Source organism: Physeter macrocephalus, chromosome 20 (assembly GCF_002837175.3).
Source record: "Physeter macrocephalus isolate SW-GA chromosome 20, ASM283717v5, whole genome shotgun sequence".
Taxonomy (NCBI): domain Eukaryota; kingdom Metazoa; phylum Chordata; class Mammalia; order Artiodactyla; family Physeteridae; genus Physeter; species Physeter macrocephalus.
The window spans coordinates 35,436,846-35,459,745 of NC_041233.1; the positions used below are offsets into that span (position 1 = coordinate 35,436,846).

A 22,900-nucleotide genomic window follows, 5' to 3' on the forward strand; every position below is an offset into this window, starting at 1 on the left:
TCCGGGAGGATCCCACATGCCGCGGAGCGGCTGGGCCCGTGAGCCATGGCCGCTGAGCCTGCGCGTCCGGAGCCTGTGCTCCGCAGCGGGAGAGGCGACGACAGTGAGAGGCCCATGAACCGCAAAAAAAAAGAAAGAAAAAAAAAAAAAAAAAAAAAAAGAATAGAACGTGTTCCAAAACAATTGATGTGTGGTTCCCTACATTGCTTAAAAATCTATGACTGCATGAAGCAGGGAAGATGTTTGAAAGTAACCTGTGAGAACATAGAGTATGCTGCTCTAGGATCTTGTTATTTAAATCATTGAGTGAATATATTTATATATTTAAAAAACTGGATGTAGAATGGAGATAAATCTCATGAGATATTTTTGAGTTTTGAATCTTTTATTGTATTTGAACACTTTGTACATTTGCTATTTGTTATTTTGACATAAAAATCATTAATTGCTAGTGAGAGTTGAGACATTTTGGACACATTTTCTTTTTTTAAAAAATTAATTATTTAATTAATTTGGTTCCGTCAAGTCTTAGTTGCGGCACACGGGGTCTTTGTTGCGCCTGCGGGATCTTTCATTGCAGCGCATGGACTCTTTGTTGCAGCATGCAGGCTTAGTTGCCCTCCGGCATGTGGAATCTTAGTTAGTTCCCTGACCAGGGATCAAACCCATGTCCCCTGCATTGAAAGGCAGATTCTTAACCACTGGACCACCAGGGAAGTCCCTGGACACATTTTCTTAAGCATATTTTTAAAAGTTTTGTATTTATTCCTATGGTACCAATTTTTTACTAGAAAACTGTGCCCCATTTTAATGCTTTACTTTTGTAGCTTCCTAACCCATGTTATTTTTATATCTTTGCAAAAACCAAGTAATTGACAAATTTATTACAATATCCATACTTCAAAACTTAATATTGTTTAACACATTATCAATAAAAGCATTTTAACCATTTTCTCCACATTATTTGATAAATGTTATTGGTTTTGTCTGTTTTTAATTTTTATAAATACATAATGTATTAATTATTTTTTGTTCATTGAGCTTTGGAATTAAATCCTGATAAGAGTTTTACTTCTTAAATATTGAGGTTACCTGCGTGTGTCTTGCAGGGAAAAGAATGGCTTTAAAAACATCAAAGTGAAGACTTACACATAGAAACTTAACATTAGCATATATGAAATATAAATAGAATTATGTACTAATAGCATTTTAATGTAAGCCTTCAGACTGTAATTTTTTTTTTTTGGCATGGCCAAAAAGAAATTTATTCAGGTAAATTTATATATAGATTTATAGTAACAGTCATTAGCATACAAATTGGTTTTATTGTTTAAACATTTCTACCATGTCAAATTTCACTGATGGTTGTAGTAAATAGCAATTCTTTATTAAAATTTAATAAAGACCTATGTATTTCTAGAGGGTCTCACGACCTGGAACTATGTATTCATGTGAATTATATTAAACAAGTTTTTAATTTAAAAAACACTATTTTACAATTATAATACTATATCAAACTTCAATAAGAACTTTTGCAGCATCAATTAAGTAACAGGAGCTAAACTAAAAAGAGGAATCAAAATGACTTTAGGGAAGAAAGTACAGGCAGATGTTCTGCTGTGGTTGAGGGTGTCCAGGGCCTGGCTGCTGTGAAGTTGAGCCAAACCTGCAGGTGGCCCTGGGTCCCAGAGTGCTCTCAGCATGACCCTTCTCTCTCCTGGGGGAGCTGGGGACCCAGGGGAGCCCCTGGTCCTTCTGGGCCCAGACTGTAATATTTTTAAAGGAGCAACTTCACTGTAACAGAGCAGTTGTCTTTTTATCCCCCTTATTGTATTGAGATTTTGCCCAGTAATGTCTTTTACTTAAACATCTTTGTCAAAGCTATCATAATACCTTGTTTTACATTTCTTTTTTGGCACTTATCATCATTGTAATTAAATTATAATTTGTATGAACATTTTTAAAAGGATCTGTTCTGTTTCCATTCTTAGAAACTGTTAAGGCTCTATGTGAGGAGGGAATCTTACTTGGTTCCTTGTGTTACTGGGCTGAGCACAGTGCCTTGCCCACCACACATGTTGAGTAACTCCTTTGTGGCAGCAGCCAGTGTTCTTTTTTTTTAGTCCTCTTTAATTAATGAAAAAAGCTTTGATTCTATAAAACTTTTAGTCTTTTTAGAGACCCTGGAAAGAAACATATTAACCAAATAGCAGAGCTGACTTCAGTTTTACTTGTCTTAAAAATAACTGGCTATTTCAGTGATTGTAAGATCAATGAAAGTGAAGAATTTATTAGATGAATTTAAGGTTTAGCTGTATTTTCAAAGGATATCATTCTTCAGTACTTTTGCTTTGCATTTTTGTTACTGTGATTTAAAATGGTTGTAATTATTCTTGATTGATGATACTTGTCAAAAAACAAGCCTAACCTGCTGGATTCTGAGTGCTGAGAAACAAAAACTGAGAAGTTTGTGAACTGTTGCAAGTTGTCTCTAAAATGAGATAATAAAATCTACTTCACAAGGTAATTTAGGCTTTAATGAAATACCCAAATGTGAGTGTTTAGTAGGGTCCCTTGCACACTGTAGGTGTGCTATAAATGTTAATTATCTTGTAGGTGTAAGAAAACTGCCCTTCACAAAAGCAACTGAAAATTTAAAGATGAATTTCTTTCCCATTGCAAACTAGTATCAAAATGCAAATTTGGTATATTACTTTTAAAAAGACAGATGTTAAATGGCACTTGGTGATGGTGGAGCTTATTTAACCTTGCTTTGAATCTCTGAATGGGTATATTATAGAAAAACTTGTGATATCCCTTTTTGGAGGGAAGAATTACCTAAAAACAAGAAAAATGTGAAAGAAAAATAAGCAGACCTACTATGATTCTTTAACCTTGAAGTTGTAAACTGGTGGCCTCTCAGCTGGATTTGGCCTGCGGGCATGCTATATTTGGCTTACGCTGTATTTCTTTAATTAGTTACAAACAATTAAAAGTTGGGAGATTTCCCAAAAAGAAAATCCAGCTCTCTGGCTTATTTTGAAAAACCGGAATATGGCAGCATAGGACCTACGTTCCCCAGTTGCAACAATCAGTGGAGCTAAGTAGAGGATGCTCTAATCTGGCACTCTGTGTTGTCTCCCCAATCCTAAAGTGACAGTGCTTTTTTGACTCTATCAAAAAAGGGAAACTTAAAATAGAGCCGTTTGTGCTTTAAGAAAAATAGGAAAGCTCCTAATTCTTTGTGAAAATAAAGAACATTTTTACATATATCTGTCAAAGGTCACAGTTTAGGACTTAAGAAAAAAATCATAGTAGGAACTGTGATTAATATGATGTGTGGAAAATATGTGTAATGAAAATCTTTTACTAGAACACGAACTCAAACATCAACAGGGATTTTTTTTAAATGAGAATAAAATAAAATTAGTGAAGCTGCTATGAAGGAAAAAACTCATATTATTAAGAGAAATTTCCTGAGCATAAAATCTCTTACGTATGTTGAGTTACTTAGAGTGTTTAGAGAGCAAAGAAATTAGTATGTTTTAGCACCAATAATTTGGAGACATGAGTTTATATGGAAATATTGCTTAAGTGTTGAAAATATGACCAAGAGGGACTCCCTGGTGGTCCAGTGGTAAGGAATCTGCCTTACAATGCAGGGAACTTGGGTTCGATCCCTGGTCAGGGAACTAAGGTCCCACATGCCACAGGGCAACTAAGCCAGCATGCCACAACTACTGATCTCGCATGCCTCAACTAGAGAGCCCGCATGCTGCGAACTGCAGAGCCCACGTGCCCTGGAGTCTGTGTGCCACAACTAGAGAGAGAAAAACCCGCATGCCACAACTGGAGAGAAGCCCGCACACCACAACGGAAGATCCTGCATGCCTCAACGAAGATCCCGCATGCCGCTACTAAGACCCAACATAGTCTTAGTAAATAAAAATAAAATAAACAGTAAATAAATCTTTTCCAAAAAAACTTAAAAAAATATGACCACAAAATTTACAGGGCAGCTTCTACAAAAATGCTAAATTATTTCTGTTGAGGTTGATGTAAGCACAGAGATAAACATCACCTCGTTAGCTCTATTTGGTTTTGATATCAGTGAGAATTTTGACTATTTCTCCTCTCTTTTCTCTAGTCTTTGCCTCTTCGTTGGTTTATTTCCATCAGCAAATAATCTCTAGTATAGACTTAGTATGAAAACAGTCATCTTCCAGCCTCTTGCTTAGTAGCCACATGCATCGGGGAGTTGTTTACTTGCAGTACCTTCTCTCCCTCACCTTCCCTTGACTATTTAACCTGCTCGTATCATCGATTTACCTGTTTGCCATGAGTAATGTCTCAAAAACCATTCTTGTCAGTGTCATTGATGGCTTCCATGTGCCAGATTTTCTGTCCTCATTGTCAGCTGCTCAGTGGTATTTGACATAACTGACTCCTCTGCATGGAACTGTTATCTGCTGTAATAATCTGTTGCCTTCCAGGTCTTTCAGCGAAGTCCAAATGGTGGCTGAAGAACATGCTAAGTCAGGGCTGAGGAATGGACTCTTGCTGGTTTAAGGCTTTACACCTAATCCCTGAAGTCCTGTGTAAATTCTGTATTATAACTCAGGTTTTATACCTTTTATCCTGCACTTTAGGCTAATTTATGAAAGGACAAAAAAGAGGATTTCGAAAGTAAAAATCATGTTAAAGAATCTGAACTCCATTATGAATACTTCTTGCCTCTGTATTGCAAATGCAAATGTTTGAATGACTGTGATGTAAAGGGAAGGGAGAAGAATCTAGGAATTTGACATGAAATATCACATTTAAATAAGCATTTTTTCCCCCTGCAGAACAAACATTTGCTTATAACATAAGTTGAGGTGCAAGTAGCACTCAGATCCAGTGGGTCTGAAGCCGAAAAAAAAGTCCTTGTAGGTACTTCTTATTTCTTCACCTAGAATATTAAATAACTTCAGTCAATTTAAAAAACTTATAACATTTTGATAACTTGGTGTCAAATTGTAGGAAGTTACCCAAATTTTAGATTTTTTTTCATTCCAACTAAAGATAACAAACACAGAAGTGTGAAAAAATAGGAGTTAAGTACTTTTTGTTACTCAAATAACTCCTAAGCATTACAGGAAAAGCCAATTGTCAAATCAAAGTAGAAAATTGTTCCCTTTAAACTGAAATCAGATGGGTAGAATAACATACTCTGATGTTACTGCCCTAGCCACAACTCTAAAAGCATAATAATAAGTGTAATAATGTTATAGGTTTATTAAGATTGCTACATAAAACAAAAAAATATATTCAGTGTTGTCTTTAATAACAATTTACACCAGCCATTTTCTTTATGGTTTCTGCTTTTAATGTCAAATTTAGAAATTACTTCCCCATTGCAATAGTATTTTCAAGTTCTTTTATAGTTTCACATTTTAAATCTTAACCTTTTATTTATCTGGAATTAATTTTGTTGCATGAGGTAAGGATCCAATTCAGTTTTTCCTCAAATGGTCAGCACATTCAACACCCTTTATTTATTTGAGATGCTGCTTTTATTACATTCTTATATATATCTGGATCTACTTTTGGCCTTCTCTTATAATGTGTCTCTTGACAGTAGAACACATTGTTTATATTGATGTAGCTTCCAGTATATTTTAATACATGCTAAGGCAGATACTTCTTTGTTACTTTTCCAAAAGTTTAGGATACTCCAAAGTTTATTTTTCCAAATGTCTTTAGAGTCCTTTTTGTCTGATTCCATTCAAAACCCTGTTAACATTTGTTGATAGACTTGGATAGAACTGATGTCTTTACAGTATACAGTTTTCTAACTCATAAAGTGGTATGCCTTATTTTATTAGTCGTCTTTGACTTTCAGTAAAATTTTTAGTATATTTTTAGGTTGTTGTGAGTGAGATTATTTTTTCATTATATTTTGTAAACTTTTGTTAATATATGAAAAAGTGTATATTTAATAAACTTCACATGTTTAACTCTTCTTTTAGTTTTAATAATTTTTTAGTTGATTCTAGTGGGAGATTTTTTAAAAATATGTCTTTAAATAATGATACCTGTTAAATCAGTTTTAGTATACTTATTCTCATATGGGATTTAGTTTACATTAAAAGCACTTATATCAATAGGATAGTGCATTGAGTTTGGTTCTTTTTTTTTTTTTTGGTTATTTATATCACATGATTTTCTTTACAGTGCAAGATTGGTGTTTGATGATTTCTTCAATCTTTATTTGTTGAATAGTAGTGATTAATTAAAATATCTGTGCTTTTTAAACATCTTTATTTGGTGAAAGTATATCTCAGATGTCTGTAAAAATTATTTAATGTATTTTAGCATAATGTCCTGTAGGTGTGTTTTGTTTGTTTGACTATTTTAATTCTTTTGTTTGTTTCTGCTTAGGATAGTAGAAAATTATTTTCTCCCAGCTCTGGAGGCTAAACATCCAAAATCAGGTTGTTGCCTGAGCCATCCTCCCTCTGAGGGTGCTAGGGAAGGATCTGTTCCAGGCCTCTTTCCTAACTTCTCATAGCCGCAAGCATTCATTGGGCTGTATATGGCCATCTTCTCCCTGTGTCTCTTCACATGTCTTTTTTTTTTTTTTTTTTGTGGTACGCGGGCCTCACACTGCTGTGGCCTCTCCCGCTGCGGAGCACAGGCTCCGGACGCGCAGACTCAGCGGCCATGGCTCACGGGCCCAGCCGCTCCGCGGCACGTGGGATCCTCCCAAACTGGGGCGCGAACCCGGTTCCCCTGCATCGGCAGGCGGACGCACAACCACTGCGCCACCAGGGAAGCCCTTCACATGTCTTTTTACAAATTTCCCCCTTTTATAAGGACACCAGCCATATTGGATTAGGGCCCACTCTAATGATCTTATTTTAATATGATGACCTCTGTAAAGACAATATCTTCAAATCAAGGACACATTCTGAGGTACTGGAGGTTAGGACTACAACATATGAACTTAATTCATTTATGTTTTTATTTTTACTTTTTATTTTGAAATTACTTCATACTTAGAAAAGATGCAAGAATAGCATAGTATCCATTCATCTGTCGATGGACATTTAGGTTGCTTCCATGTCCTGGCTATATAGAATCTAAAAAAAAAAAAAAAAATGATACTGATGAACCTAGCGGCAGGGCAGGAATAAAGACATAGACATAGAGAATGGACTTGAGGACACGGGGTGGAGGGCAAAGCTGGGGCAAAGTGAGAGTAGCATCGACATATATACACTACCAAAAGTAGAACAGATAGCTAGTGGGAAGCGGCAGGATTGAGGACACGGGGTGGAGGGCAAAGCTGGGGCAAAGTGAGAGTAGCATCGACATATATACACTACCAAATGTAAAACAGATAGCTAGTGGGAAGCAGCAGCATAGCACAGGGAGATCAGCTCTGTGCTTTGTGACGACCTAGAGGGGTGGAATAGGGAGGGTGGGGGGAGGCTCAAGAGGGAGGGGATGTGGGGATATATGTATGCATATGGCTGATTCACTTTGTTGTAAGCAGAAACTAACAGCATCGTGAAGCAATTCTACTCCAAAAAGATGTATTTAAAAAAATAAAACCTTAAAAAAAATAGCATAGTAAAACTCCCATATACTCTTTATCTGGGATTCATCAATTTTTAACATTTTTCCACATTTGCATTCTTCTCTGAGTCTCTACTTCTTTCCTTTACCTAATCTACACTTACACAATTTATTTTGATGAACTCTTTGAGAGAATTAAGTTGTATGTATTTTACCCTTACTATTTCAGTTTCTGTTTTCTAAAAACAAGGGTATTCTCATATGTAATCACACTTAAGTTATCAAATTCAGGAAATTTAACATTGATACAGTACTTTAACCTATTACACTTTTGTCTGTTATCTCAACTATCTCAAGTCTTTTTTAGACTCCGCCTCCCCCAGCAGAGGATTTAGTCTGGGATCACATACCGTTTTTAGTTGTCATGTCTCTTTAATCTGGAACAGTTCCTTAGCTGTCCTTTGTCTTTCATGACAGTAACATGTTTTAAGAATATAGGCCATGGGCTTCCCTGGTGGTGCAGTGATTGAGAATCCGCCTGTCAATGCAGGGGACACGGGTTCGATGCCTGGTCTGGGAGGATCCCACATGCTGCGGAGCAGCTAGGCCTGTGCGCCACAACTACTGAGCCTGCGCTCTAGAGCCCGCGAGTCACAGCTATTGAGCCTGCATGCCACAACTACTGAAGCCTGCACGCCTAGAGCCTGTGCTCCACAACAAGAGAAGCCACCGCGATGAGAAGGCTGTGCACTGTAGTGAAGAGTAGCCCCCGCTCGCTGCAACTAGAGAAAGCCCGCGCACAGCAACGAAGACCCAGCACAGCCAAAAATGAATAAATAAAATAAATTAATTAAAAATAAATAAATAAATAAAATAGTGCTAGAAATTAAAATATATACATATATAGGCCAGTTATTTTATACAGTATTCCTCAATTTGGAGTTATCTGACGTTTTCTCACTGTTAGATTTAGGTGATCCATCTCTGGCCAGAATTCTACATAAATGATGATGTGTCCTTTCTCAGGCTATCACATTCAGAAGCATGATATGTCTGACCTTACTTGTCATTAGTAATGTTGGTTTTGATTACCTGGCTAGGGTGATGTCCAGTTTCTTCATTGTATAGTCACTGTTTCCCCCTTTACAACTAATAAACAGACTGTGGGGAGATACTTGAATACTTGAATATCTTACTGTTTTACGTCTTTATTTATTCTCTTTATCTATCTAGCTATCATCAATATGGACTGATGGACTTCTACTTTATCCAGTGGGTTATATTCCATTACAACCCTTATTTTTTGTTGTTGTTGTTATTTGTATTTAATTTTTTAAAAACTTTTACACAATTTTAAAAGGTTTCTTTTCCATTTACAGTTATAACAAAATATTGACTATATTTCCTGTGTTGTACAATACATCCTTGAGTTTATCTTACACCCAGTAGTTTGTACCTCCCACTCTCCCACTCCTATATTGCCTCCCCTCTGCCCACTGGTAACCATTGGTTTGCTCTCTATGAGTCTGCTTCTTTTTTGTCATATTCACTAGTTTGTTGTACTTTTTTTAGATTCCACAAAAAAGTGGTATCATACAGTATTTGTCCTTCTCTGTCTCACTTATTTCACTTAGCATAATGCCCTCCAAGTCATACATGTTGCTGCACATGGCAAAATTTTGTTCTTTTTTATGGCTGAGTGGTATTCCATTGTGTGTGTGTGTGTGTGTGTGTGTGTGGGGGGGGTGTGTGTGTGTGTGTGTGTGTGTGTGTGTGTGTGTAGGGCCACACCCAAAGGACACCAGAGCCAGGATGAAGGGACTCCCACTGTCAGAACCTGGGACAATATGAACATCAAAAAACATAAAGGTTGTAAATGAATGGATAAAGAGGATGTGATATATATATATATATATATATATATATATATATATACACCACATCCTCTTTATCCATTCATTTACAACCTTTATGTTTTTTGATGTTCATATTGTCCCAGGTTCTGACAGTGGGAGTCCCTTCATCCTGGCTCTGGTGTCCTTTGGGTGTGGCCCTATCATTTTCTGACACAGTGATGTTCCAGGCTCATGTTATACCTTTTGTGTCCCATCTATGGGTGGGGCAGAATCAGTCATGTCTCTAAGGAGGCCAGGTTTCTCTTAGTGGAGAAACAATATATAGAAACCAAGATCTGGGCATTAGGTATTCTCATTAGTACTGGTGTCATTGCTTCCAGTCCCTTCCAGTGAACATCGTTAGGAACTATATTTTTTATTATATTATTTAAAAAAAAATAATTTTAGTTTATACTAACACCGTCAATTCTCATCCAACCCCACAGGATTTTTATTTTTTTATTTTTGCTCTTCCCCATTCCATGTTCTAATTTATTAAGTTTTAAAAATTGAAGTATGATATGTATATATATGTAAACATATATATAAAGTGAAGTGTGCAGATCTTATGTATACAGTTCAATCAGTTTTAGAAAATGCATACCTTTGTAATCCATACCCCTATGAAGATACTGATTATAATTTTTAAAAACTGTTTCTCATTGTGGATAATATTGATTTGTTTACTTTTAGATACTTGATCCTTGAATGTGCCCATTCACAAATTCATTTGCACTTCAGTTGAACAGCCATAAGCCAAAGTAAGTTTACTGGTATTTCACCAATGAAACAGACAAACCAAAAAAGGGTCTTCTATATTCTGTGGGTTAGTTCAGATATAATTATTTCTCACTAGTCATTTGCATTTTATTTTGTTAGAATTGGGCTGAAAAAATGTTGATGTTTCTTCAAGGATTGTATCACTACATTTTTCTAATTGCAAATTGTGGTGGTAAAGAAAGCAAAGTGTGTATTTCCTTATGAGTGGGTGAAGTACATTGTAGTTCCTGGAGTTTTGCCAGGTTTTTCTTGAACCCTTCTGTCAGTTGGTGGCACTGTCCACAGAAATTTATAATTTGCAACAGCAGTCTTTTATTAACTAGTGGAATAGGAATGAACAGAATTGATGAGTTTTATTTTTTATTTATTTATTTTTGGCTGCATTGGGTCTTCGCTGCTGCACGTGGGCTTTCTTTAGTTGCAGTGAGTAGGGGCTACTCTTTGTTGCGGTGCGCAGACTTCTCATTGTGGTGGCTTCTCTTGTTGTGGAGCACGGGCTCTAGGTGCGTGGGCTTCACTAGTTGTGGCTCGTGGGCTCTAGAACACAGGCTTGGTAGTTGTGGCGCACAGGCTTAGTTACTCTGTGGCATGTGGGATTTTCCCAGACCAGAGTTCAAACCCGTGTCCCCTGCATTGGCAGGCGGATTTTAACCACTGCGTCACCAGGGAAGTCCCGATGAGTTTTATTTTTAAAGGATATTTCTAGAGTGGAGAATTCATTCGGTTCTTTGAGTTAATTTTACAGTTGACTCTGTAAAGCCAGATCAGGAAGATTTTGCAGGAGTGGAGATATTACCAAAAAGATAAAAGAGAATTGGCAAAAAGTTAGTAATTATGGTAGAAAGAACAGTAGTTAATAAAAAGCCAGGTTTTGCTAGTACTTACATTGTATTAATAACACTATAAACCTGACAAGTTTTATATATATATATGTGAGAAATATTTGGTTGTTAGTACTAGCAAACTCGTCCAGTTCTTTCTGAAGTTGAGGTATACATTCTGGAATGTATTATATCAACCTTAAAATATATATCTGTGTAATTCCTAGGCACTGATGTACTGTTATTCTGTGTACCATTAAGAAAGAAAATAAATGATACCTATTAAACAATGATGTGATATTAATCTTAAGACGTATCTTGATTTTACAGTTGTTAAAATGTTTAAAATGTGTTGATGAATTATATTAATCAGTGAATAATAGTCCATTGTCTGGATATACCACAGCTTATTTATGCATTTACCTACTGAAGCACATCTTGATTGCTTCCAAGTTTTGACAATTATGAATAAAGTTCTTTTAAACATCTTTGTGCAGGTTTTTGTATGGACACAAGTTTTCAACTCATTTGGGATACCAAGTAGCAGGATTTCTGGATTGTATGCTAATAGTATGTTTAGTTTTTGTAAGAAACTGCCAAATTCTTCCAGTGTGGCTATGTCATTTTGCATTCCCATCAGCAATGAATGAGGGTCCCTTTGCTCTGTATCCTTATCAGCATTTTATGTTGTCAGTGCTTTAGATTTTGACCATTTTAATAAATGTGTGGTAACATTTACCTGATTGTTTTAATTTATAATTCCTTAGTGACATATGATGTTGGCTGAGATTGTATTGACTTAATAGATAATAGGGAAGAACTGATATCTTGACAGTATTGAGTCTTCCTATTCATTAACATGGACTGTCTTTCCATTTATTTAGTTCTTTGACTTTTTCCATTAGTTTTATAGTTTTCCTCATATAGATCTTATATGTATTTTATTAGATTTATACCTAAGTATTTCATTTTGGGGGTGCTGATGTAAATGATACTTTTAAATTTCAAATTCCACGGGTGTATTACTGGCATATAGGAGAGCAATTGACTTTTGTATATTAACCTTGTATCTTGCAACTTTGCTGTAATTGATTATTAATTCTAGGAGTTTTTTTGTCGTTGATTCATGTAGATTTTCTATATAGATGATCACATTATCTGTGAACAAAGACAGTTCTTTCTTTCCAATCTTTATACCATTTATTTCTTTTTCTTGTCTTATTCCATTAGCTTGGATTTCCAGTGTGATTTGAAAAGGAGTGGTAAGAAGGGATATTTTGCCTTGTTCCTGATCTTAGTGGGAAAGCTTTGAGTGTCTCACTGTTAAATGTGATGTTTAGCTGTAGGTTTTTGGTAGGTGTTCTTCTTCAAATTGAGGAAGTTCCCCTCTATCCCTAGTTTGCTGAGATTTTTCTTTTAATTGTGAACGAGTGTAAAATATTCTCAAATGCTTTTTCTGCATCTAATGATAGCATCATGTGGTTTTTCTTCTTTAGTCTTCTGATGTGATGGATTGAATTAGTTGATTTCTTGAATGTTGAACCAGCCTTGCATACTTGGGTTAAATGCCAGTTGGTCATGGTATAAATTCTTTTTATACATTGTTGTATTTGATGTGCTAATATTCTTTTTTTTGGCCACGCTGCACAGCTTGCAGGATCTTAGTTCCCCGACCAGGGATTGAACCTGTGCCCCTGCAGTGAGAGCACTGAGTCCTAACCACTGGACCACCAGGGAATTCCTGATGTGCTAATATTCTGTTCAGGATTTTTGTATATATGTTTATGAGAGATTGGTCTCTAGTTTTTTTGTCATGTCTTTATCTGGTTTTGGTATTAGGGTAATGCTGGCCTCGTAGAATGAGTTAGGAAGTATTCCCTTTGTTTCTATCTTCTGAATAAGATTATAGAGAATTGTTATAATCTTCTTAAGTGTTTGCTAGAATTCACTAGAGAACCCATCTGGGCCTGGTGCTTTCTGGTTTGGAAGATTATTAATTATGATTCAATTTCTCTAAAAATGTAGACCTTTTTGGATAGTCTGTTTATTCATGTGTGAGTTTTGGCAAATTGTGTCTTTCAAGGAATAGGGCCATTTCATCTAAGTTATCTAATTTGTTGGCATAGAGCTCATGGTATTCCTTGATTAACCTTTTAATAACCATGGGATCTGTAGTGATGTCTCTTTCATTTCTGATATTAGTAATTTGTGTCATTTTTCTTTTTATCAATTTTATTCATCTTTTCAAAGAATCTTTTCAGATAACCTTTGGTTTCATTGATTTTTCTCTGTTGATTTCCTGTTTTCAGTTTTATTTTTTTCTGCTCTGATTTTTATTACTTCTTTTCATCTGCTTACCTTGGATTTAATTTGCCCTTCTTTTCCTAGTTTCTTTAGATGGCACCTTAACGTTATTGATTTTAGATCTCTCTTGTTTTCTAATACATGCATTCAATGCTGTAAATTTTCCTCTAAGCACTGCTTTTGCTGCATCCCATCAATTTTGAAAATTTATGCTTTCATTTTCATTTAGTTCAAATTATTCTTAAATGTCTTTTGAAAATTCTTTGGCCCATTTCCTTTAGAAGTGCATTGTTTAATCTCTAAGTATTTTGACATTTTTCAACTATCTTTCTATTTTTGATTCTAGTTTAATTCTGTGTTGGTCTGAGGAGATATTGTATGATTTCTATTGTTTTAAATTTGTTAAGGTATATTTTATATACCACCATAATGTGGTCTGTCTTGGTGAATAGTCCATGTAAGGGTACAGAATTCTAGGTTGGTTTTTTTTTTTTTTTCTCTTGACACTTTAAATATTTCATTGCACTCTCTTCTTGCTTGCATGGTTTCTGAAGAGAAGTCAGTTGTAATTCTTATCTTTGCCCCTCTATAGATAAGGTGTTTTTTTCCCTCTATTTTCTTTCAAGATTTTTTCTTAATCTTTTATTTTCTTTAGTTTGAAAATGATCTATATAGGTGTAATTTTTTGGTCATTTATCTTGCTTGGTGTTCTCTGAACTTCCTGGATCTGTGGTTTGGTGTCTAACATTAATTTGGAGAAATTTTCAGTCAGTGTTTCAAGTATGTTTCCTGTTCCTTTCTCTTTTTCTTCTCCTTTTTGTATTACTTCTCCTTCTTGTTATGCATATGTTACGTCTTTTCTAGTTGTTCCACAGTTCTTTGATACTCTGTTCTTTTTTGGTGTTTTTTTGGTTTGCCTTTCAATTTTGGAGATTTTCCCTGACATATCCTCAAGCTCAGAAGGTCTTTCCTCAGCCGTGTGTAGTCTACTGAGAAGTTCATCAAAGACACTCTGAAAACAGGTTTAAAAATCTTTATAAGAAAACAGGTATACCCTGGGATCTAGGGCTTATATCATCTTCTAACACTTGTCCTCACAGCCAAGTGCTTGCCTGTGGTAATGACTTCTTAGTACTCTTCTACATTCAGTTCTCCTTTCATTCCAGGCATATGGGAACATTTAATTCCTTTGTTTCCTTGAAGTTAGGTGGTATCATGTGACTGATTCTGGCCACTGGACTTTGAGGGGAGGTGTGTGTTATTTCTGTGTTGACATAGTGAAAAGTCCATGAAGAGTTGCTGGTCTTTTTCTTTATCTGGAAGGTACCTAGCCATATGTTTCATTTGATACAAGAACAAGATAGTCAGTCTGGGTCCTTGGATGACTGTGAAACAGATCCTGCTTGTTATGTTGGACATTTTACATGAGACAGAAGTAGACTTTTGTTGTGTTGAGCCACTGAAATTTTGGAGTTGTTCAGTGGCTACTGAACACTTAACATGTGGCTAGCCCTAACTGAGATGTGCTTTAATTGTAATGTACATACCAGGTTTGGAAGTTTAACTATGAAAAAAGAAAAGAAAATATCTGATTAATAATTTTTATATTTATTATATTGAAATAACATTTTGGATCCATTGGGTGAAACAAAATCTATTAATTTCAGATTTTTTTTCTAGTTTTTTTCATGGGGGCACTAGAAAATTTTAAATTAACACATGTAGTCGCATTTGCAGTATTATCTTTATGTTGGACAGTGCCGAACCAACCTGGACAAATTCAGTAGTCCTGGCAGAAGTTGGATGTTTGAGTGTTTAGAGAAACTAAACCAGTGAGACCCTAGATTTGGAGAGAATACAGAATAGGAAAACACTGTAAATGAGGATTAAGCAAAAGTCTGCTTACTGTATCAGAAGATGTGCCCTTACTTTTTGTCCCATGTTACTTTTCCCACTTGTTTGCAGAGCAGGGGCAGTCAGAAGTGTATACTCCATCTAGGAGACTGGAGGACTCTTCTAAGAAACTGACTCCAGGGAAAAGAGCAGCAGAGCCTTACATTCGAGGGTCTCCATATCTGCACAGGCAGGTGATTGCCCAGTTACCCTACAGTGAAGCCCACTAGTTTACAAGCCCTCCTATACCCACAGCGTTGTCCAGTCAGAGTTCCTGTGCTTCACTGTTACATGAACAGTACCCAAGGATCACCAGGTATTTGCTGGAAATTTCTAATAGGAAAGGAGCTCCTTAAGGGAAAGAGAATAATAATAGTAGCGGTGAGTTGTTTGCATATTAACATAATGCAGATAATGACAATACAAATAAAAGGAAAAGATTAGCACATACTCTTTGTGATGAGGCTCATCTCTAATATTCCCCTATCCCGCATTCCCCCAGTATATTTTAAGAAGTGTGCTGAAGCATGAATAGTTCTTTGGTTAGTAATTTAAGGGAGCAGGTGAGAAGATATTACTTTCAGCTAGCTCAGTTTTCCTTTATTTTAAAATTTACAAGTTGATGGAAGGAAAAGTGTGCCTATAGTGAGAGAAGTAGTACAAGCAAAATGGTACAGTGTTTGAAATTCTTCTTAAAATAAGTGTTATTGAAAAGTATAGATAAATGTAGAAGTTATTTTTTTTTCCTCTGTTAAGCAGTGGTTTATATATGCTGGAATCATACCTGAGTGCAAGAGCATGTTCTTTTGATCTAACATATCTGAATTTGAATCTGTCTCTGCCACCTACTAGATGTGGCTGCAAAGAGAAATTACTTAACCTCATAAGACACAGACAGTAAAACAGAATGTAATTTCCAAGAAGGCAGGGCTTTTTTCGTTCTTTTTGTTCATTGCTATATCCCTAGGCTAGAATTGTTCATGTGACGTGTAGTTAGCACTCATTAAATATTCATTGTATGAAAAGAGTCCCTACCTCATAGATTTTCTTTTATTCCATCCTCGCATAGAATGAAGAGCTTGATTGCTACTTATTTTTTTTAAGCTGCTTCAGAAAGGTTTGTGTATATGTACCATTTACCTGTCTTGGGAAAACTTTTCAGTTATACCAAGTTTCAGATCTTTGCAACTTGATTTTTCCTAGAAAACTACCTTCTTATTGTCAAATTAGAAATTTATGCTTGAACTCTGGTGCTTCCTTTGACAATGCATGTCATCTGCTAAAAGTGATGGCACTTTGTAACATCAACTTCATAGATTATTATAGTGGTTGTTATCCTAGAGATTAATAATAGGGTATTGTCTCTAGATATACCACAGATTCTCCTGGTTTTGAATGGTGCAGTTTAACGTGCATGCTAACTGTGAAAAAGAAGTGATTTTCCTACCTTCCTTCAGTACTTTCTTTTATGGTCATGTGATAATTAGGTAGATGGTTTCTGCTAGTGCTGGCAAATTCGTAAATCCAATTGCTTTCCAACATTTTTTCCCACTACTCCGTACATCTCTCCCTGTGCCTAATCCCCACCCTTTCAGTTATTGAAGATGACTTCATTCTCTTTCTTAGAGAAGTTTGAAGGTACCAAATATAAGTTCTGTAAATTTCTTCTCCTCATCTCAAAGATCTCTTTTTATGTGTCTTTCTCTTCTCTCTCTCCTGTCTCACAAAAAGTTTCCCCTTTTCTAAGGCTAAATCCTTGTCTTCGTTGAGACCTCCTGCTCCTTGTCTGTTTTGACATGAATCCTTGACAGGCTATTTCCAGTTAGATTACAACCATGATCAAATTTCCTTGAAATTGAAAATAAACCAGCAAAACCTTCCTTTGACACTGTTATTACCTTGAGGCTATATACCATTCTTCTTCTCATCTTTGAACTTCTCAAAATGGTAGTCTATACCTGAATAGCTCCTGTCACTTTTTAAACATACTTCTTCCTTGCCATTGCCATTTTGCCTCTACCACTTCCCTTGAATTCGTCAGCATCCCATTTAGCAAATTTAGCAGCTTCCTCCATGTTTTTTAATTACTTGTGCTTTCTGCAGTATTGAAATTGTCATTATCTTTTTACTTTTTTTTTGAGAACCTCACTTTAAAAAATTTACCTTGCAATACAAAATGTGGAAAATACAGAAAAATATAAGAAAGGTCATAATCCACTGTAATGTCACCTCTCAGAGATACCCACTGTTAAATTTGGGGCCATATCTGTTTCATCTTTTTTTTTTTAATGCATTAAAAAAAAGAAGGATCATACTATGCCTGTTGTTTTGATATGTGATTTTTTTCTGTTTTAGTATATTGTGAGTATATTTCCAAGTCCTTATTCTTCTGTAATACAATATAGTAGCCACACAAATTGGCAGTGTTGAAACTGCCCAGGTAGAAATCCTGGCTCCAATTACTCACTAGCTGTGTGACTTTGAGCAAGTTGCTACTCTGGGTTATAGTTTCCTCAACTGGAAAACGAAGATGGCATTCTTATCTAATTCTTATCTAATTCCTAGGGTTGCTGTAAGTAATAAATGAGATTGTACATAAAAAATAATTCTTGGCACTTAATAAATGTTAACTATCATGATAATAGTATGTGAATTTACTATAGTTTGTTTAGATTATTTCTGTTTTATTTCTTTTGCTATCATTAAGAGTGTTGTAAGACCATTCACATAGCTAAATGAATGTCATGATTTTTTTGGTAGATTTTTATTAGTGAAATATAAAAATCTCTGTTAACTAAAATTGCTGGGCTAGTGGGTACATGATGCATGTTGCTAAACTGCCCTCTATAGAGGTTATCCTCATTTATCATTAGCTTCATTACATCTTTCAAAAACTTCATGTTATTGCCTACATTTTATACTGCACCCCTTGCTAAAAGTGAGTATCTTTGTGATGGATGTGTTATTTTCCCTCTCTTGTCAAAATGTTGGGCTTGTTTAGAAGGGGATCACTGTTACATCATGGTTACCCACAGGTATTGCCTTCATTATTTAGGTCTAGTTTAAGTATAGGTATATATTTAATTTTTTCTTAATGATTATAAATCTTTTGGTTCTGAAAATAATTATTTTTCTATCCTAAATAAATTCAAACCTCTCTCTCTTAATCTGTATCACTTTGTGTGTGGATAAAACCCTAATTACCATCTACCCTAATTTTAGTAAGAATATTTTTTAAAATATATTGATTTTATTTATTTATCTTTGGCTGCATTGGGTCTTCATTGCTGTGCGCAGGCTTTCTCTAGTTGGTGGCGAGCAGGGACAACCTTCATTGCGGTGCGCATGCTTCTCATTATGGTCGCTTCTCTTGTTGCAGAGCACGGGCTCTAGGCACGTGGGCTTCAGTAGTTTTGGCACACGGGCTCAGTAGTTGTGGCTCATGGACTCTAGAGCTCAGGCTCAGTAGTTGTGGCGCACAGGCTTAGTTGCTCCGTGGCATGTGGGATCTTCCCAGACCAGGGCTCGAACCTGTGTCCTCTGCATTGCCAGGCGGATTCTAAATCACTGCGCCACCAGGGAAGTCCATTAAGAATATTTTAAAACAGCTTTATTGAGCTACAATTTACATAACATACAATTAATCCATTTAAAGTGTACAGTTTGTGTACATATTCACAGATATGTGCAGCATCACTGTAGTCAATTTTAGAACATTTTCATTACCTCAGAATGAAACCTTCATTTAAAAATTGCGAATCATAAAAAAAAATTGTGAATCACTATATTGTACACCTGAAACTTGTATAATATTGTACAACTGTACTTCAATTAAAAAAATTTTATAATGAAACCTTCATACCCTTTAGCTATCACCCTCCCATAATTTTATTATTTTAAAATAGTATTTTATATTTATCTCATTGTTATATCAAAGCCTGTTGGTTCAGGATTTGGAAGGAGAAAGCATAGTTCAGACTAAAAGTACAGTCTCTGGAGTCTGACTGACCTGGGTTAAATCCCAGCCCTACTTTATATATTAACTGTGACTTTGGTCAGGTTACTCAACCACTCTGAGCCTCAGTTTTCTTATAATATGGAATTAGTAGAGGTACCTGCCTAAAAAGTTTATTTTTAAGATTAAACAAGATAATAAATGTATAGAATTTAGTACAGTAACTGGCACATAATAAATGTTCAGTAAATATAGAGAATGATATGTTTGATGTTGCACTTTTGTTCTTAAATCAACTAGCAAGTATTTGATGCTATTAGGCATTGTTAAGTACTGAATGTTGTTTCTATCAATGATTCAGAATGTTTTCTGTACCTAAGCAACATTTTTATACATTTTATATTATTTTCCCTCATATAAAACTCTCATTACTCTCTGAGAATACAGTTGATTTCCTGTTGATAGAAAACAGTAATAGTAGCTTACACTTAGAAAGTACTTACATTTGCCTGGCACTGTTCTAAGTGCTATACCTGCATTAACTCCTTTGATCCTCACCCTTCAGATACATGCAGTTATTCTCCCTGCTTTATAGATTGGATACCAAGGAGGTTAAGCAACTTGGTCCAAAGTATTACAACAGGTTAGTGGTGGAGCCAGGATTCTAACCTTGGTACTCAGTCTGGCTACAAAGCCCATGCTCTTAACCCTGTGTTCTTCTCTTTATTCTCTCCTTCTTAAAAGAATGGTAGGTGGATTTCAAACATCTTGGCATCTTGGCTTTTGAGAGTTTATATTAAGAAGGACTGTGAAATCTTTGATGCTTGATTGTAAGGAGAACTAAAACAAGTATTGATATCTGCTATGGACATGGGCTTCAGGGTGGCTGGGAATTTATCACCTGGTTCAGACCATGCATTGATTATTATGTTCCACCACTCTAGAATCTGGGCCCCAGGTGGGACAGTAGCCAGGCACAGTGCACCCTCCCAGCCCCTAACACCCCAGCCCTCCCAGTAAAATGCCCATCTGAACCTGTACCCCTCCCTCCTTGCATACTATCAAACCCTGCCAGTCTTTAGAAGGTTCACTTTAAATTCAGCCCACAGTGATCTCTCCACCTGTGAAGCAAGTCTTTTTTACTTCTCAATTAATTGTCATGTGTGGTGGTACAACAGTATATGTATTGTCATCTGGTGCTGTTGTTTAAGCTTTAATATATTATGGCTTGACTCCTCAAGTTGATTAAATGTTGCTTGCCAGCAGGGAACTATGTCTAAAATGTTTTAAAATTTACTGTAGTGCCCTCAGAAGTGTTATCCAGTAATCTTTTTTTCTCTCTCTTTCAACCTCACTTGCTTATTGATAATAGAGCTGTTCTCTGAAATTCAAACATATCTAGCTTCACAAACTTAGTCCCTAAAGTACAGGTGTGTTTTGAAGAAGGTAGTCCACAGTCAGGCTGTTGTATTATGTGCATTATATTGGGGTAGTTGCTTCTAATTGTCTGTCTGAAACTCTTCAAAACCTGATGTTGCTACTCTTTGAAATCTTACTTGATTGCCCTGGTTGTTGCTCATCCTGCTTACAAGCCCCTCCCTTAAGCATGTGACTCACTGATTTAAAAGACAGTGTTGTTCGGTAATTAACTACCTGCCTCTCATCACATAGAAATGAGAACTTAAATGCAGCCTTCCCACCTAAAACTTTCTTCCCTATGTGTTTACCTATCTGTGAACATGTAGCAACACTGTCCTTTTGGAGGAAATATCTGTAGTCCATTTCCCACTCCTGTCAGAAATGATTAGTTTGCATGTGCCTGTACAAGTGATGAATATTATATGGGTGCTCTTAATTGAAAATTGTATTTTTTATAATTTCTAGAATGTTGTTTAGTTTCATTGATGCACACGTTTGGGTGAATGACAATTGAATATTTAATGAAGGTAGTTTTTAGTTTTTAATAAATAATAAGAAAGCCAAATATTGAACACAGGTTAACTGGATTAAATTCTGACCATCAGTAAGTACATCCTTAGGTAATAGGACGGTTATCCATTTTAATGATGTATAATTTTTTTTTTATGGAAACTACCCATGTTTTAAAGAAATTCATTCCATCCTTACTGCCTTGCCTTAGCAATCTTGAAAAATATGGGTATGCATCTTTAGGAAGTAAATCTGTTCTGAGAAAGAAATTTTATTTTATTTTATTTTATTTTTTATTATTTTTTTTTGTGGTACGCGGGCCTCTCACTGTTGTGGCCTCTCCCATTGCGGAGCACAGGCTCCGGACGTGCAGGCTCAGCGGCCATGGCTCACGGGCCCAGCCACTCCGCGACATGTGGGACCCTCCTGGACCGGGGCACGAACCCGCATCCCCTGCATCAGCAGGCGGACTCTCAACCGCTGCGCCACCAGGGAAGCCCTGAGAAAGAAATTTTAAAACATTCTTCTGTTTGCTAAGTAGGACATTTAAGAGTACTGTGTTCTAATATATTGGTATTGCTATATGTATTTAGGCAGTATCAAATAAAATCTTTGTAGAGACTTCCCTGGTGGTCCAGTGGTTAAGAATCTGCCTATCAATGCAGGGGACACAAGTTCGAGCCCCGGTCCAGGGAGATCCCACATGCTGCGGAGCAACTAAGCCCACGTGCCACAACTAATGAAGCCTGGGCGCCTAGAGCCCATGCTGTGCAACAAGAGATGCAGCCGCAATGAGAAGCCCACACACCGCAACAAAGAGTAGCCGCTGCTCGCCGCAACTAGAGAAAGCCCGCGCACAGCAACAAAGACCCAACGCAGCCAAAAATAAATAAATAAATGATAAATTAATTTAAAAAATAAAAAATTTTTAAAAAGTCTTTTATAGTACAGTTGACTTGCTAAACAGTTTTTTTTAAGCCCATATGCCTTTAAATTGATTATGGTACTCTGTTTCTGAAGCACAGCTGTAATTCTCAACCTGTTAAGATAAGAACAACTTACAATTTATAATTTATAGGAAATAAATTTAAATATTTGCTGATGGAGGAAAGATCTCTGGGACTTCCTTGTAGATCTGTCAATATTTGATTTTAATAATCTCTGTCATACTGACATTGTTTACTAAAAGCTATGTGTAAAATTATAACTCATAACGGATAAAGTACCTCTTTTTCCCCAATTTTTTTACCTTAAAAACTTTTAAATTGGTATAATATTTGAACAGATAGTAAATACCCATTTCAGCTATATTTACCAGTTCACTTGCTAACATTTTGCCTCATCTGCTCTCTGTTTATAAAAATACCTCCCCCCTTTTTTTTTCTGAGCCATTTGAAAGTAACAACAAAGGAGGAGTTATTTGAGATGGATCTTTTTTTTTTTTTTTTTCTTTTTTGCGGTGCGTGGGCCTCTCACTGCTGTGGCCTCTGCCGTTGCGGAGCACAGGCTCCGGACGCACAGGCTCAGCGGCCATGGCTCACGGGCCCAGCCACTCCGCGACATGTGGGACCCTCCTGGACCGGGGCACGAACCCGCATCCCCTGCATCAGCAGGCGGACTCTCAACCGCTGCGCCACCAGGGAAGCCCTGAGAAAGAAATTTTAAAACATTCTTCTGTTTGCTAAGTAGGACATTTAAGAGTACTGTGTTCTAATATATTGGTATTGCTATATGTATTTAGGCAGTATCAAATAAAATCT

At 36.2% G+C, this 22,900-nt stretch overlaps 1 protein-coding gene across 2 annotated transcripts in view; it reads left to right on the plus strand.

Annotated features, from left to right (window-relative positions):
• BMPR1A (bone morphogenetic protein receptor type 1A) overlaps nucleotides 1-22,900 on the plus strand; it is a 142,603-nt gene that overhangs the window by 48,343 nt on the left and 71,360 nt on the right. Inside the window, exon 2 of one of the 2 annotated variants that reach the window (XM_024132058.3) lies at nucleotides 10,152-10,219. The exons of the other annotated variant lie outside the window; for it this stretch is intronic. The gene's annotated coding sequence lies outside the window, so the exon portion shown is untranslated. The remainder of the gene's footprint in view (nucleotides 1-10,151; nucleotides 10,220-22,900) is intronic. 2 annotated transcript variants of the gene reach the window in all.